Source organism: Silurus aristotelis (assembly GCF_946808225.1).
Source record: "Silurus aristotelis genome assembly, chromosome: 10".
In the NCBI taxonomy this organism is placed as follows: domain Eukaryota; kingdom Metazoa; phylum Chordata; class Actinopteri; order Siluriformes; family Siluridae; genus Silurus; species Silurus aristotelis.
Genome location: NC_139583.1, coordinates 22,541,488 through 22,557,172, shown reverse-complemented (window position 1 = coordinate 22,557,172; position 15,685 = coordinate 22,541,488). Strand labels below are relative to the sequence as shown.

The window sequence follows — 15,685 nt, the reverse complement described above, 5'->3', positions numbered from 1 at the left end:
AGCCAGTCCGTTTAAAAAAAAAAAAACACTGACCACAGATGATCATTTCACCCAATGCACGAGATGTGTTTATTTTCACATTACAAACCAGACGAAATGTTACACAAACAAGTAGCTACAAAGATAATTTTATCTCGCTAAACACACTAGCATGTTGCTAACGAAAGCCCCGTGACGCACTGCCAGTTTAGCTAGAGCGGTGTTGCAGCTGTTTGAGCAAATAGGATACAGCGTAATGGCGCCATCTTGTGTTAAATATGTAGTACTGTTGTGTCCTTTTCGGCGCTCTTTTTAATGATCTGCATGAATAAGCGATCTCTGTATAAATACCTAAACTAACAAGTTACAGTGCTCATATGTACAGCTTTGTATGTGTACACTGACACTCATGATCCTTTCCATTGACCCCAAAGCAGGTCTTTTACTAACAGAAACTTGACTTATAGTGTCCCCTATTAAGAAGAGCGTCCATATTTTTTTGCCAGTATAGGTTCAGTTCTGTTAAAATGTGTAAATTCTTCTTCTTCTTTCTGGTGCTCTCGTTAGTGGTCACTGCAGCGGATCATCAGTCTCCATATCACACTGTCGTAACCACCTGCATGTCTTCCTCTACACATTCATAAACCTCCTCCTTGACCTTCCTCATTTCCTCCTAACCTGGCGGCTCCATTCTCAGCATTCTTCTACCAATTTACCCCATGCCCCTCCTCTGCACATGTCCAAAGTAATTTCTTATCCTGTCCATCTTTATCACTCCCAATGAAAATCGCAGCACCTTGAACCACCAAATCCAGCTCCGTCTCCTGTCTTTTGCTAAATGTAAACTCGGGTTCATTTTTGAACAGAGTGTAAGTGTAGCATTTTTTGTAGTAAAAAGAAATCCAATGCAGCCCAGAGTTATTACATTTGTTGATGGATACCACAAAAATGTCAGTGTTAACACTGCTAGTGTTAATGTTCCAAACTGGGACACAGGCTCGTATTCAAGTCTTGGTGGGAAACATTTAGTCAAGCATTTTGCCAGTATGTTTTTCTAAGGTGTTGCTTGTATAATCCACTGGCTTGTGGAAAGAAACTGTTACACAGTCTGGACATTATGGTCCGAATGCTTCGGGATCTTTTTCCAGATGGCAGGAAAGTGAAGAGGGGTGTGTGTGGACAGCCACAATGCTGGTTTCCTTACTGATGCAAAGTATGGTGTAAATATCCATGATGGAGGAAAGATCTTCTTAGCCATCCTCACTATATGCTGTATGGACTTGTGATCTGAGACAGTGAAATTCCCAAACCAGGCAGTGATGAATCTGCACAGGATGCTCTTGACGGTCTCTCTGTAAAATATTGTGAGGATATGTGGTGGGAGCTGTGCCTTCCTCTGCTTTATAGGAAGTAGAGATTCTGCTTGCAGGAGTCCCTGCTTGCACCTTGATCACACAACACAGTGTCTTCAACTTTTATGCTACAATATTGATACCTAATAAATCTTATTTCTCTGTCAGTCACCCGTCAACTCTCTCTCTCTCTCTCTCTCTCTCTCTCTCTCTCTCTCTCTCTCTCTCTCTCTCTCTCTCTCTCCTCTCTCTCTCTCTCTCTCTCTCTCTCTCTCTCTCTCTCTCTCTCTCTTTCTCTCTCTCTCAGTGACCAGTGATAATTTTTCTTTCTTCTTTTTGGATCCTCCTGATTCATCCCTATGCCCTACCTCTGGATGGAGCTAGATTCAATTGAAGACCACTCTCTGCTACTGGATGTGGATTTGGATTCTGTAATTGACAAACAGTCTTGTACAATGGCTTAAGATTACAGATTGCAAGAACAATTCTGCATTTAAGGACCCATCACTGAACAGCACGCACTGAACACTGATAAAACTATAATTTATATACATTAAATGCCAGCTACACGAGGTTGGGTTTCTTTTGAGTCTGCTTCCTAATCTTCATACCATCTCTGGGAGTTGTTCCTTGGCACCATCACCACTGGATATACCACTCATTAGGGATAAACTTATAAGGGGTTAAACTTATAGGCACTAAACGTATACCCACTAACATATAAATTCATATTTTATAGCCTATTTATCTCTGTAAAGCTGCTTTGGGACCATGCTCATTTTTAAATGTGCTGAATTGAATTGAATAGTGCTGAAAATAAATATTCAAATGAAGGAATCAAGAGACTAACTGAAATACCACACCACTGTAAAATGTGTACACTAGCTTCATTTATCACACCAGATACAATGCACAAAACAATTAAGACTTCCTTTGGATTAATTTGAAATTGACGTCTTTCAAATTGGTAATTTACAGTAGTATCTCGCACAGCATCCCATTACTACACTCCATCCACTTGCTTCCTGTAGCTGCCTGTATTTGATTTCAAATAATAATGCTCACCTACATAACCATAAATCAGATTAGCATCCTCTACATCCCACCATCTCAACAAACAAGGAAGACATGCTACAAGACTCTTCGATGTTCTGGCACCTACTGGGTGGAATGAACTTCCAGATGATGTCCAAACAGTCTTTAAATGATGTCTAAAGATCTACCTCTTCCAGCAGTATTTAAATTAACACAAAAAAGAAATGAATAAAGCTTGCTTTTTCTGTCTATATTCTGTCCAATTTTCAGACTGATATTATTCTTAGTCTGTGTACTAATTAACCAGAATTAGAATGTATTTATTAATAGAGACTTCAAAACACTATAGTAAGTCACTCTGTATAAAGGTGTCTGCCAAACGCTGTAAATGCAAATATATTAAAAGATGAAAAATGTTGAGTTGTGACCCTCCAGAAGTTTTTATGTAACATTTAAATGACACCCAAAAAAATAGCACTATGCTTCTAGAAAGGGGTTAATGAACCAAAACATTCCTACCTTTCAGTCTTTCCTCTTTGTTTTATTTGTTTATTCATATATACTAAAAAAATAAATTGACAAATAGATTATTGGTTTTGAGCAAAATTTATGTGCTACAGTAGATTTACGTATATGACATTGAAAGAGAGCGAAGACATTTGGACTGTTTAATTAAATATAGTTAAATGCAGTTCAAAACTATTTCACAGTATTTATCTGACTGTAGTTTGCTATTTGGATTATTGCATATGATGTGTATAGTATGTATCTGCACTGCATGTGATGCTCTGCTACATAAGTGGGACCAGCATGCAGAGAATGAGAGTTCAATTTTATTATAATTAAAATATATTCTTAAATACTTTTTCGTCAAACTTATTTGCTGAACAGGCAATACAATAATTGCCTAAACACGTAAAATACAAAAATAATGTATTAGCAATGATATGCTAATATACTCTGGTAAAAGAGACCTGCATACACCAAATGGTGTTATTCTTAAAAAGCAGATGTGGCTCTGGTCCATTAACACAGAAAGGTATTTATGGCTGACATATAATAATGTACCCATAAGTTATTTTTATTCACACAGAAAAAGTATTTTAGAAATTTCAATAACGAAACAATTTAGAATAATGTTCCTCAACAAAAAATTGCAAAGATTTTGAATATCTTCAATACAATATTGAATGTCATCAAAATATTACAAGAATCTGGATAATCTTTGTGTGCAGAGCAAAAATCAGTATTGGATGCTTGTGATATTCGAGTTCTCAGGTAGCACTGCATTTAAAACCGCCATGATTCTGTAATGAAAATCACTGTATGGGCTCAGAAACACCCCGGCAATCATTGTCTGTGAACACAGTTTACTGTGTTGTCCACAGATGCAGGTTGAAGCTCTGTAATTCAAAAAAGAAACCACATAAAACCACATGTGAACATGATCCAGAAAACCTGCTGTCTTTTATGGACCAAAGCTCATTTAAAATGAAGCTGAGGCCAGGTGGAAAATCTGTTCAGATTAATCCAAATTTTAAATTCTTTTTCAGAAATCATCGACACCATGTCCTCTAGACTAAAGAGGATAGGGATCATCAGGGTTGTTATCAGCATTATGTACAAAATCTTGAAACTGTTAGTTTGGGGTTGCATTAATGCCTATGGACTGGGCAGGTTGAATCCATGGAAAGGGGCCATAAATGCTGAAAGGCATATACAGGTTTAATACCAACATATGCTTCCATCCAGATGATCTATTTTCAGATCTTACATTTTTCAGAAAACCTTGCATATTTTAGATGCAGTATGCCACATCCTTCATAGTGGCATACTGCATCTGGGGTGCTGAATTGACCTGCCTGAAGTCCAAACCTTTTACCAATTGAAAACATTTGTCGCATCATGAAATGGAAGATATGAAAAAAATGTCCCAGGGCTGTTGAGCAGCTAGAAACCTGCATCTGACACAAATGGACAACACAACTCCAGCAGCTGGTTTTCTCAGTTTCCAGACATATATGTTATTAAAAGAAGAAGGGCTTGGTCCCAAATGTTTTGAGACATGTTACAGCCATGAAATTCAAAATTACCTTACTTTTTAATTAAAACATTTTATATGTTTTCGGTGTCCTATTATAAATACAACATAGTTTTATGAGATTTGCAAATCATTGCTTTTTGTTTTAATTTACATTATACACAACAGCTCTACTGTTCTGAATTCAGGGTTCACATCCATCTTTAAACCTTTGCTCTTTGTTCAGAATATTCAGAACACATCACATATTGGCTGTGCTACATCTCGATCCTCTGGCTCAGTTTGTGCCTTATGGGTGAATTTTACAAGCTTGTAAAATCAGAAAAATGCAGCCATGCAAATCAAAATGCAGGGCCATGTTCAGCTCACTTTCTGCAGCTGGGTCAATTCAGGCTACATCCAGTTTCTCGTTGGAGTCAAAGCACACAAGAGTTTTCTTAAAAGTAAACTGAGACCACTTTTGGTCAGACCCTCTCAGATGGGTTGTTTTGGTGAGCATTGAAGTGTGATTGCTGTGATCTCACCTGTTCAAAGAACTGCACATAGGGGGGAAAACACACTTGGGTTTGATGCTGGAGTGCACCGTAAGTGCACCCGCAGGCATTTATACAGTATGTTCACACCACCCCAGCATTGACTCTATTCATTCATTCCTTTTCTCCCGCTTATCCGTAATTCGGGTCGTGGGGGCAGCAGTCTAAGCAGGCCCCCGCCTTCAACTGCTGCCCAATCCTCACAGCACCATCCCTTACGGTCCCTCCTGCAGGTGGTGAGCCCACAGGAAGGCGGCCCCACGTCACTCCGACGTCACGGACCTTGATATTTCCCTCGTAAGTGACCCCCGGAGCATAGAGGGTTAAGGGCCTTGCTCAAGGGCCCAAGAGTGGCAGCTTGGCGATACCGGGGCTTGAACCCCAGACCTACCGATCGGCAACCAAGCGTCTTAACCGCTGGAGCCACCACTCCCCCAGCATTGACTCTATTAACAGAAATATAGAAAAGGAAGGACTTGGACATCACTCATAAATATACAAAATTTTTAAAACATGTAGATAAAGATAATTTTGTTAAATTATGAATTTAGAGTTACTTAAATGAACACTTCTTGGTAAAAAAAAAAACAACAACAACAAAAAAAAAAACATCCTTGCCTTTTTAAAAAAAACTAAATTCTTTTCAAAAAGAGTGTGCAGACTGATGGTAGAGTGTGACCAAATGAACCAGTATCAAAATGTATTTGGATAAGTGTATCTCCAATGAACTTGCATTTAAAATAATGTGTAATAAGTATAGTGTATTAGTACTATTACTTAAAATCTCTCAAACTTGGTAGTCCGTCAAAATTAAATTGTCTACTTTCCACCAAAGAAAACATAACGTGATGAAACCTCAGAAAAACACTGGTTATATCTCCCTCTTGAATGTTAGCTCTCAGCTTCCCTGTTCAATACATTATTTATAAACAGCTCCTGACAATGATTATAACAACTTTCTGACAATGAAACATAATGATTTATTCCCCCCCAGACCTATTTCACTGAATGCTGTTTCCACATATGACTGAGAACATATATTATACATGAGAATTCTTTCAGCTGGCTTCACAACTAAATGGTGGTCATGAATCATAATGCCACTACAAACATCTAACCAAATGTTACATCCCCGGGCTTGCTGTACATCATCACAACTCACAATTTTCTCACATTTACCATCACCTGGTACAAAAACAATTTACGTTAATAGGTTAAAACACAATGGTCCTTATTTGAGTAACACATTCTTTAGAGCACCTCTTAGTTCTGCATATTTAAAAGTGTTTAACAATGAAAGGCTTTTAATGGCAGTAAAACTGCTGCTATATCACAAAAACACCACTAGAGAGAAATGTGGCACCACTTTTAGCGATGATGTACCAAGTAAGGAATAAAGGGGAGGGTTGAGCACCTGCGCTTAATCTCTAATGATTTCCTCTTGAGTATATACTGCTCTTTATAGGGTGTATAAGCCATTATCTTCTGCCCGACGTAGTGAAGTAATATAGCAGGTTGGAAGCTAAGTCTGAAATAACTCTTGTTAGTGCATACATAGCATGAAGAACAATAAGCCTACTACCTATAGGTCATCTGAGCTATGTTGTGTATATTTGATAGCCTAAATAATAGTGTGTTTACTGTATGTAGAGTGCAGGGAGCTGTCTTTAAAGTAAAACCTACTGAACTGCATAAAATGTTGTGCACATAAACATGAAAAATGGATCCAACCTTAACCTTTTGCTATGAGGCATTTTTGTGCAGCTTTATTATGGACTTTACAACTTCATACCGACTTTATGAGTGGTTGTGGTTCTTTACTGGCCAAATAGTACGCCACATAAATAGGCTGAATTCCTACTGACTATCTGTTGGATATATAGTGCCAATATTTGTCTATTTAAATCAATTTTGTGCCCAAATTGTGCATATAAACAAAGTTTAATATACAAAGAGAAAAGAATCTGACTCTAAAATCTTTTGGCAATGGGTTCATTGTACAAACATTGAATGCTTAAGTAGTGCTTCTGCTTTTCCCGTTCTTTCACTTCACTGACAATTGCGGTGTTTTACTCACTGTTCCTGCAAGAGTTGCTAAAGTTGAATGTCACTGATGTTCATTGGGTATGTAGGAATACTTGCCAAGTCCCTTTTAGCAAACAGAAGAAACGGCATCTAAGGCCAGATGCTGACATTTCAAACATAATTCATTCAAGTATTGCATTATACTTACCTTAGGTAATACAAGTCTATTTGGGAATATGGAGCACCATTAAAACAGGCCCCCTATTTAATAAATTACGAAGAATTTCCAAGTTGATTCTTCAAATCCCTGAAGCTGAACCCCCACATAATGCACTACAAAGGGCGTTTGATTTGCAAATGGTGCCATATAAAGTGCATTGCCTAGGTTGTGTAAGTCAGAATTTCTGATGATATGTAGTGCAACTATATAGGGAGTTGGAATTTGAATCCCAAATGATGATCTAGTGCATTTGTTGGGAAGTTCAAAACATTTACATAACTTTTTAGAGAAGCAAAAAAACATCAAGATTTCTACATGCTTAATAATTAGTACAAAAGACTAAAAGAGAAACAGCATGGGAATTTATGGTTAGTCATGTTGAATTATTAGACTGTTATCTCATTGTGATTTTTTTTCCAAATACCAATTTAAATAATTGTTTTCTTTTTTTCAGCCTGGCTCATTTCCTTGCAGATACACTTTTATTCTATAACAACAATGCCAATGACAACAACAAAGTGCTATTTGGATTGGACAAGTTTTATATTGGGAGGTGGGTTAATGTAATTTTTACTGCACTGCAATCTCTGGGATTTTAGTTCTGTCATACTCAGTAATAGCACTACATTTTTATGGACTGTGGCTGCAAAGATCTGTTAAGATTACACTGTATTTTGACTTCCATAAAATGACCAGTAGAACTAACCAGAGATAACATATAGTATATATACACTATTCGAATTGGCATGTTTGGAAAGATTCTATCCATTATATTTGGTGGGAAGATTTTTCTTTAGTTATGGATGGTTGGACATTTTATGGTTTTCTGCAAAAATGGAAAACTGGATCTAGTGGGTTTTAGTTAAATTCCTAACAAAGGTGCAGTTTATATGCATGTTATGGTTGTATGACCAACTTGCTCAACTTGCATGGCCAGAAGATCATAATAAACAGTGTGTCATGTACGGCATACATAATATGTATGTGGTATAAATTACGGATTCTTATTAAATATTTCATTGTATATTTATAAATTATTAATAACATGAAACAGTGATTATTATTTACAATATCATACTGTGATTATTTAAAACCTATAAAATCAGTTTTAAATATGGTGAATTAAACATCTCACATAGTGAATATAAGCAGGGATGGGCAAAGATACATCAAAAATAAAAATGTAAATAAAATACCAAATACCAAATACCTTAACTTTATCAAAATAAACTACAGCAGCCACACCATGCATCAAAATCAAGTACTGTACTTTTGTATTATAAAAATACTAAATGACATAAAATTTAATTTTTTTGGCCTATTTGAGCTATTCTTCACCATTACACTGTATTACGAGTCACGCAATAAATATGACATATGCAACCGGTTAACAGATCAAATATTCACATACATCTCCCTGTGATCTCCCAGATGAAGGTTATTTCTATAGTAACTGACAGTTTAATGTTTAACAGTTTGCAAATGACTCATAATTTATCCTAATTTAGTTACTTGGTGACGAAGGGCCTACAGTACTTGGCATCAGCAACACTGACTCATTGACTCACTGACACAACACAAACATGTCATTTATAAGAAGACATTGATGGCACTTGTAGTCATAGCAACTAGTTTCTAACTAATTAATCGATCAATTGTTAATTATAAATATAATAATATATTATGTTTCAGGCAATTATTCATGCACTGGTTTGCCAAATAATGATCGTACTAAACAGCTACTTCAATCAGGATACAGTATTCGACAATCAAATATTTATTTATTAATCACTGGACAGCTATTTAAAAGCTGGCAGCCTGCACGTTTCTTACTTTGACCAACCTCTTCCATATGGATCAATATTCTGTTCTGATATCAACAAGTCTGGGCAAACTACTGAGTAGGCACCAATCAGAGGCTGCATTTTTATGATGTCATCATGTAGACTTCTTACAAAGTATTTTACAATATTTTAAAACGACAGAAATACAAAACACTAAAGTATTTGAATACAAAATATTAAGCCATTTTTAATCAACCCAATCAAATACAAATTACAAATCCTATTTTATATTTGAAATACGTTTTTTGATATACATGTGTCATAAATACTGCCTTTTCCTGAATATGAGACATTTTACAAGCACTTTACTGCTAAAATAATTAGCAGAAAATTGCTGCTTGACCCAGACTGAGCTAAATAGGGTTAATAAAGACTCAAATTCAGTATAAAATACTACACAAACCGATATGACCAATACGTTACAGTGAATCAAGTTACGAACCCATTTAAGGGCAGAGACCTGAATAGATGCTCTAAACAAGACCATTAATATTGAACAGCTTCATTGTTCACAATCTCCATTAACATGTGTAGCAACGTCATGACTCTGTACGTCAGCCGGTGACACTGTTTAATTAGAGATATATTTCAGCAGTCTCCTTTGCACCCGCATCACTCGCCTTGGCGTTGCAACATTAAAAAGAAGCTCTAGCACTAGCTTACACCTCATCTCACCTTCATTAATAATACACTTTAAATTCCCACTCACGGACTAAAAGTGCACTCTCTGAGAAGGAGTAAGTGTGTAACGACCTGTAAAGGAATCTGACTAGACAAGGTGCCAGAACCTACACATCCTGATCTAGACAACAAACAGAGATGGTTGCTTTCTGAGCTGAGAGAACGTGACAAGGCTTTACAGAGCTGAAGACAGATGAGCACGGTCATGTCTCATTTCAGTGAAAATTAGCAAGGGTGGCTGGCCATGTCAGACTCGGTGTCTCACACATGAAAGAAACAGAATGGAAGCTTCTATAAACTGTCTGTTAATGCTTGATTCGTTTCACGCAATGAGCATCTGTTCTTGTTCTTGTCATTAAATGTAAGCAGCTGTTGGACACAAGAGTGCACCACATAGGGGAGTAGAACGCCGAGTTCCCCATAACTTTGTAACTGCGCTACACAGGGTTTAGGAGCAATTATTTCAAGCCCTATTTGGTGCATTTATGTAGGTTATTGGAAGCTGAATACAAAATGACTACCTATGGTACACAGAAAGGTGTCAAGGAGTAAAGGAGCAATTATTGTATATCTTCTGTTTCTGAGTATTGCGAATCCCTACTGACTTTCTGCTGCTTTTATATTACACAAGACAGAGTGTATATGCCAGTATTTATCTTACACTATGTAGTGCACTTAATGATTGCATAGGGAGCTGAATCTTTATCCTTATTATACATACGGTACAATATGTAGTTTGAAGACAATTTAAACAGGTTGTACTTGGGACCCTCCATGATGGCTAAATATTCTGATTTAGGAATACACATAAGGGTTTAACACAATGACAATATTTGTATGTGTATAGTGTTCCAAATATCCACATCTGCATCTTTAAATCTAGGTGTGGTTCTAAACAAAGAAAAAATTTTTACACTGGAAAAAATAAAAACAGATGTGAATGAAACTGTACTGTAGAAAAATATTGTACAATGCAATGTTTCTTGGGGTAATGTTTCTTAGTACAGCTACCACAGGTACAGCTTACTTACACATGTTTATGGTCATATGACATACTAAGGATCAAGTTTGATATGCATGTTGTGCAAAAAGTATATATTAAAATTTCTTGGTGTATATACACATTATGAAGACACTTCCAATCCTGTGATTTTTACAGAGGGCCTTTTTTTGTTGGGGTTTTTTTAATGTGATTTTTTTTTTTACATTTTTATACAAGGATTGCATGCTAGATTGTTCCTTTAATTTTGATGGTTGATTAGTAACTATGAAATGGTGATATTTTATACTAGGCTATTATTCGGTAAATATTTCACACTATGACTATAACCATTTGACCTAGGATTGAAACTAAATGTATCCAGCTGATTAATAGTTGGATAAGGCAATGTTAAATATAGTGAAGTAACATGTCACTAGGCAACTGCTTACTGCTGAAAGAGTTTACAAGAAATGTAAAGTAAATAACCCATTCAAGGACAAAGAGCCTTTAGACTAAATAAGACAAATTTATTTTGCAAGGCATCATTGTTCACAATCTCCATTAACATTCCTTGTCCTCAGCTACGTCATGAGTTGACAATTCATCTCAACCCAAGAATTTATTTGTGTTTATACCACTGTGTAATTCATGTGTAAACCTGTTTCTTATCTAATAGAGCCACATTTATAATGAGTTATACTTTATATATTGCACCATATAGTCTGAAGAAATACATAGTAACTAATATATATATTATGGAGCCTGAAACCCTACACAATATTGTAGAGTTACTTAATTACACCAGGTATTTGATGTCAGAAAAGCCAAGAGAAATTGCCCCATAACAGTTTGGTAGAGTTTCTACCATATAAAGTAAACTATTTATGTGGAAGAATGACGTGTTATTTCAAATAGCAGCACAGAAATACCATGCATACTTTATCTTTTCAGGTACTTATAATGTAATTATAAAAAAGTTTTTTAGATTTAAAATATAAAATATTTTATATACTTATATATTATATCAGCTAGAAACAGCCTCATCGGCAAAACATTTCCATTTTATTTTTAATAAAACCAAAGAAATGTGAAGCTTGTCATACAGCTTGTCCTAAAGATTGTTTTATCATAGATAAAAAACTGAAGAAACAGCTATATTTTGAATAAAGATGTGTCACTCCATCCATAAATGTTCAATAATGTCTGCTTGCTAAAAGTGTCACCATATCAATAATTATAAAATTTTGCTAAACAACAACATATATATTTATTCCGTTTTTACGCGATAGCTGCAATGGGAATCCCATATGAATAATGTTACTACAGAAAAGTAAATTTGAACAAGCATATAATATGCACCTGCAATTTGACTTTCAAACTGTGAAATTTAATCAGCACCTTCTGACGAAAAAGAATCAAGAATTTAACAAAACTAGGGAAAATACAGAATATATTACTAAGAAACTTCTGTCCATATTTTAAACATGTTGGTGGGCCTCCCATGCTTATGCTTGCAGAATAGAATTTGTCCTCACTGATCTAGAAAAAGAATATTGTCATTATCTGATCAGTCCTACTCTACACGTTTATATAGTCCCTCACTTTTGACAATCCAGGCACTTTGATAATTTTTTTTTGTTTGTACTTGTACATAGACAAACCCAGCCATTAGGGGGGCACAAGCCAGTGTACTCTTAGTGCCGGTCCCAAGCCCGGGTAAATGGGGAGGGTTGCGTTAGGAAGGGCATCCAGCGTAAAACATGTGCCAAATCAAATATGCGGATCACAAATGAGAATTTCATACCGGATCGGTCGAGGCCCGGGTTAACAACGACCGCCACAGGTATCGTTAGCCGACAGGGTACCGGTGGAAATTGGGCTACTGTTGGCCGAAGGAGGAGAAGGAGAGGAGGAAGGCGTCTACAGAGACGGCAGGAAAAGGAGCAGTGTAGGAGAGTAGAGGTTCGCGTTGGTACTTTAAATGTTGGTACTATGACGGGTAAAGGGAGAGAGATAGCTGATATGATGGAGAGGAGAAAGGTAGATGTGTTGTGTGTTCAGGAGACCAAGTGGAAAGGGAGTAAGGCCAGGAACATTGGAGGTGGGTTTAAACTGTTTTATCATGGTGTGGATGGGAAGAGAAATGGTGTAGGGGTGATTCTGAAGGAAGAGTACAGTAAGAGTGTAGTGGAGGTGAAGAGAGTTTCTGATAGGGTGATGATCGTGAAGGTGGAAGTTGAAGGGATGATGATAAATGTCATCAGTGCCTATGCTCCACAAGTTGGCTGTGAGATGGAGGAGAAGGAAAGATTCTGGAGTGAATTAGATGAAGTGGTAGATGGTGTACCTAGGAAAGAACGATTGGTGATTGGGGCAGACTTTAATGGGCATGTAGGTGAAGGGAACAGAGGTGATGAGGAGGTGATGGGTAGGTATGGTTTTAAGGAGAGGAATGTGGAAGGGCAGATGGTGGTAGATTTTGCTAAAAGGATGGAAATGGCAGTGGTGAACACGTATTTTAAGAAGAAGGAGGATCATAGGGTGACGTATAAGAGCGGAGGAAGGTGCACACAGGTGGATTATGTTCTGTGTAGGAGATGCAACCTGAAGGAGATTGGAGACTGTAAGGTGTTGGCGGGGGACAGTGTAGCTAGACAGCATCGAATGGTGGTCTGTAGGATGGTTTTGGAGGCGAAGAAGAAGAGGAGGAAAGTAAGGTTTGAAAGAAGAATAAGATGGTGGAAACTGAAGGAGGAAGAGTGTAGTGTGAGGTTCAGGGAAGAGGTCAGACAGGGGCTTGGTGGTGGTGAAGAGGTGCCGGATGATTGGGCAACTACCGCAGGAGTGATGAGGGAGGCAGCTAGAAAAGTACTTGGTGTGACATCTGGAAATAGAAAGCAAGACAAGGAGACGTGGTGGTGGAATGAGGAAGTGCAGGAGAGCATTAGGGGAAAGAGATTGGCAAAACAGAAGTGGGATCGACAGAGTGATGAGAAAAGTAGGCAGGAGTACAAGGAGATGCGACAGCAGGTTAAAAGGGATGTGGCGAAAGCCAAGGAAAAGGCATATGAGGAACTGTATAAGAGGTTGGACACTAAGGAAGGAGAAAAGGATTTATACCGATTGGCCAAGCAGAGGGACCGAGCTGGGAAGGATGTACTGCAAGTTAGAGCAATAAAGGATGGAGAGGGAAATGTGTTGACTAGTGAGGAGAGTGTGTTGAGAAGATGGAGGGAGTATTTTGAGCAGCTGATGAATGAGGAAAATCAGAGAGAGAGAAGGTTGGAGGATGTGGAGTTGGTGAAGCAGGATGTAGATAGGATTAGTAAGGAGGAAGTGAGAGCAGCGATTAAGAGGATGAAGAATGGAAAGTCGGTTGGACCAGATGACATACCGGTAGAAGCGTGGAGATGTTTAGGAGAGATGGCAGTGGAGTTTTTAACCAGATTGTTTAACAGGATTCTGGAAGGGGAGAGGATGCCTGAGGAATGGAGAAGGAGTGTGCTGGTACCGATCTTTAAGCATAAGGGAGATGTGCAAACCTGCAGTAACTACAGGGGAATTAAGTTGATCAGTCACACCATGAAGTTATGGGAAAGAGTAGTGGAAGCCAGGCTGAGAGAAGAGGTGACCATCTGTGAGCAACAGTATGGTTTCATGCCGAGGAAGAGCACCACAGATGCCTTATTTGCTTTGAGGATGTTGATGGAGAAGTATAGAGAAGGACAGAAGGAGCTGCATTGTGTATTTGTGGATTTAGAGAAAGCGTACGACAGGGTGCCGAGAGAGGAGTTGTGGTATTGTATGAGGAAGTCAGGTGTGTCAGAGAAGTATTTGAGGGTGGTGCAGGACATGTATGAGGACAGTGTGACGGCAGTAAAGTGTGCAGTAGGTACGACAGACTGGTTCAGGGTGAAGGTTGGACTACATCAAGGATCGGCCCTGAGCCCTTTCCTGTTTGCAGTGGTGATGGACAGGTTGACGGACGAGGTCAGACAGGAGTCTCCCTGGACTATGATGTTTGCAGATGATATTGTGATTTGTGGTGAGAGTAGAGAGCAGGTTGAGAAGAGCCTGGAGAGGTGGAGATATGCGCTTGAGAGAAGGGGAATGAAAGTCAGTAGGAGTAAGACAGAGTACATGTGTGTGAATGAGAGGGAGGGCAGTGGAGTGATGCGGTTGCAGGGTGAAGAGGTGAAGAAGGTGGAGGAGTTCAGGTACCTGGGGTCAACAGTGCAAAGTAATGGAGAGTGTGTTAGGGAAGTAAAGAAAAGAGTGCAGGCAGGGTGGAGTGGGTGGAGAAGAGTGACAGGAGTGATTTGTGATAGAAGAGTATCTGCAAGAATGAAAGGGAAAGTTTATAGGACTGTGGTGAGACCTGCGATGTTGTATGGATTAGAGACAGTGGCATTGAGTAAAAGACAGGAGGTGGAGCTGGAGGTAGCAGAGCTGAAGATGTTGAGGTTTTCGTTGGGAGTGACGAGGATGGACAAGATTAGAAATGAGTTTATTAGAGGGACAGCACATGTAGGATGTTGTGGTGACAAGGTGAGGGAGGCGAGATTGAGATGGTTTGGACATGTGCAGAGAAGGGACATGAATTATATTGGTAGAAAAATGCTGAAGATGGAGCCACCAGGTAGGAGGAAAAGAGGAAGGCCAAGGAGGAGGTTCATGGATGTGGTGAGGGAAGACATGCAGGTAGTTGGTGTAAAAGAGGCAGATATAGAGGACAGGGTGGTATGGAGACGGATGATCCGCTGTGGCGACCCCTAATGGGAGCAGCCGAAAGAAAAAGAAGAAGAAGACTTGTACATAGACATACAAAGAAAAAAAAGAAAAACATTAGACAAGTTTGTCTCCCCCCTCGCTCTCCCCCAGGTTCTACGGTGAGTGTGATTGAACTTTGAGGAAAAATCTGTGTGGTTCTTGATGTTTCAGGCCTCAGGAGACATCACTGTCTCATAATGACTTTTAAAAGTCTTACAAGAAG

General features: G+C 38.4%; 1 long non-coding RNA gene across 1 annotated transcript in view; it reads left to right on the top strand.

Moving 5' to 3' along the window:
• The window catches only part of LOC310732588, a 325,505-nt gene extending 312,240 nt beyond the window's left edge, over positions 1–13,265 (top strand). The window contains exon 3 of the long non-coding RNA XR_014535521.1: positions 13,125–13,265. This is a non-coding gene — a long non-coding RNA (uncharacterized lncRNA). The remainder of the gene's footprint in view (positions 1–13,124) is intronic.
• The last annotated feature ends 2,420 nt before the right edge of the window (positions 13,266–15,685 follow it).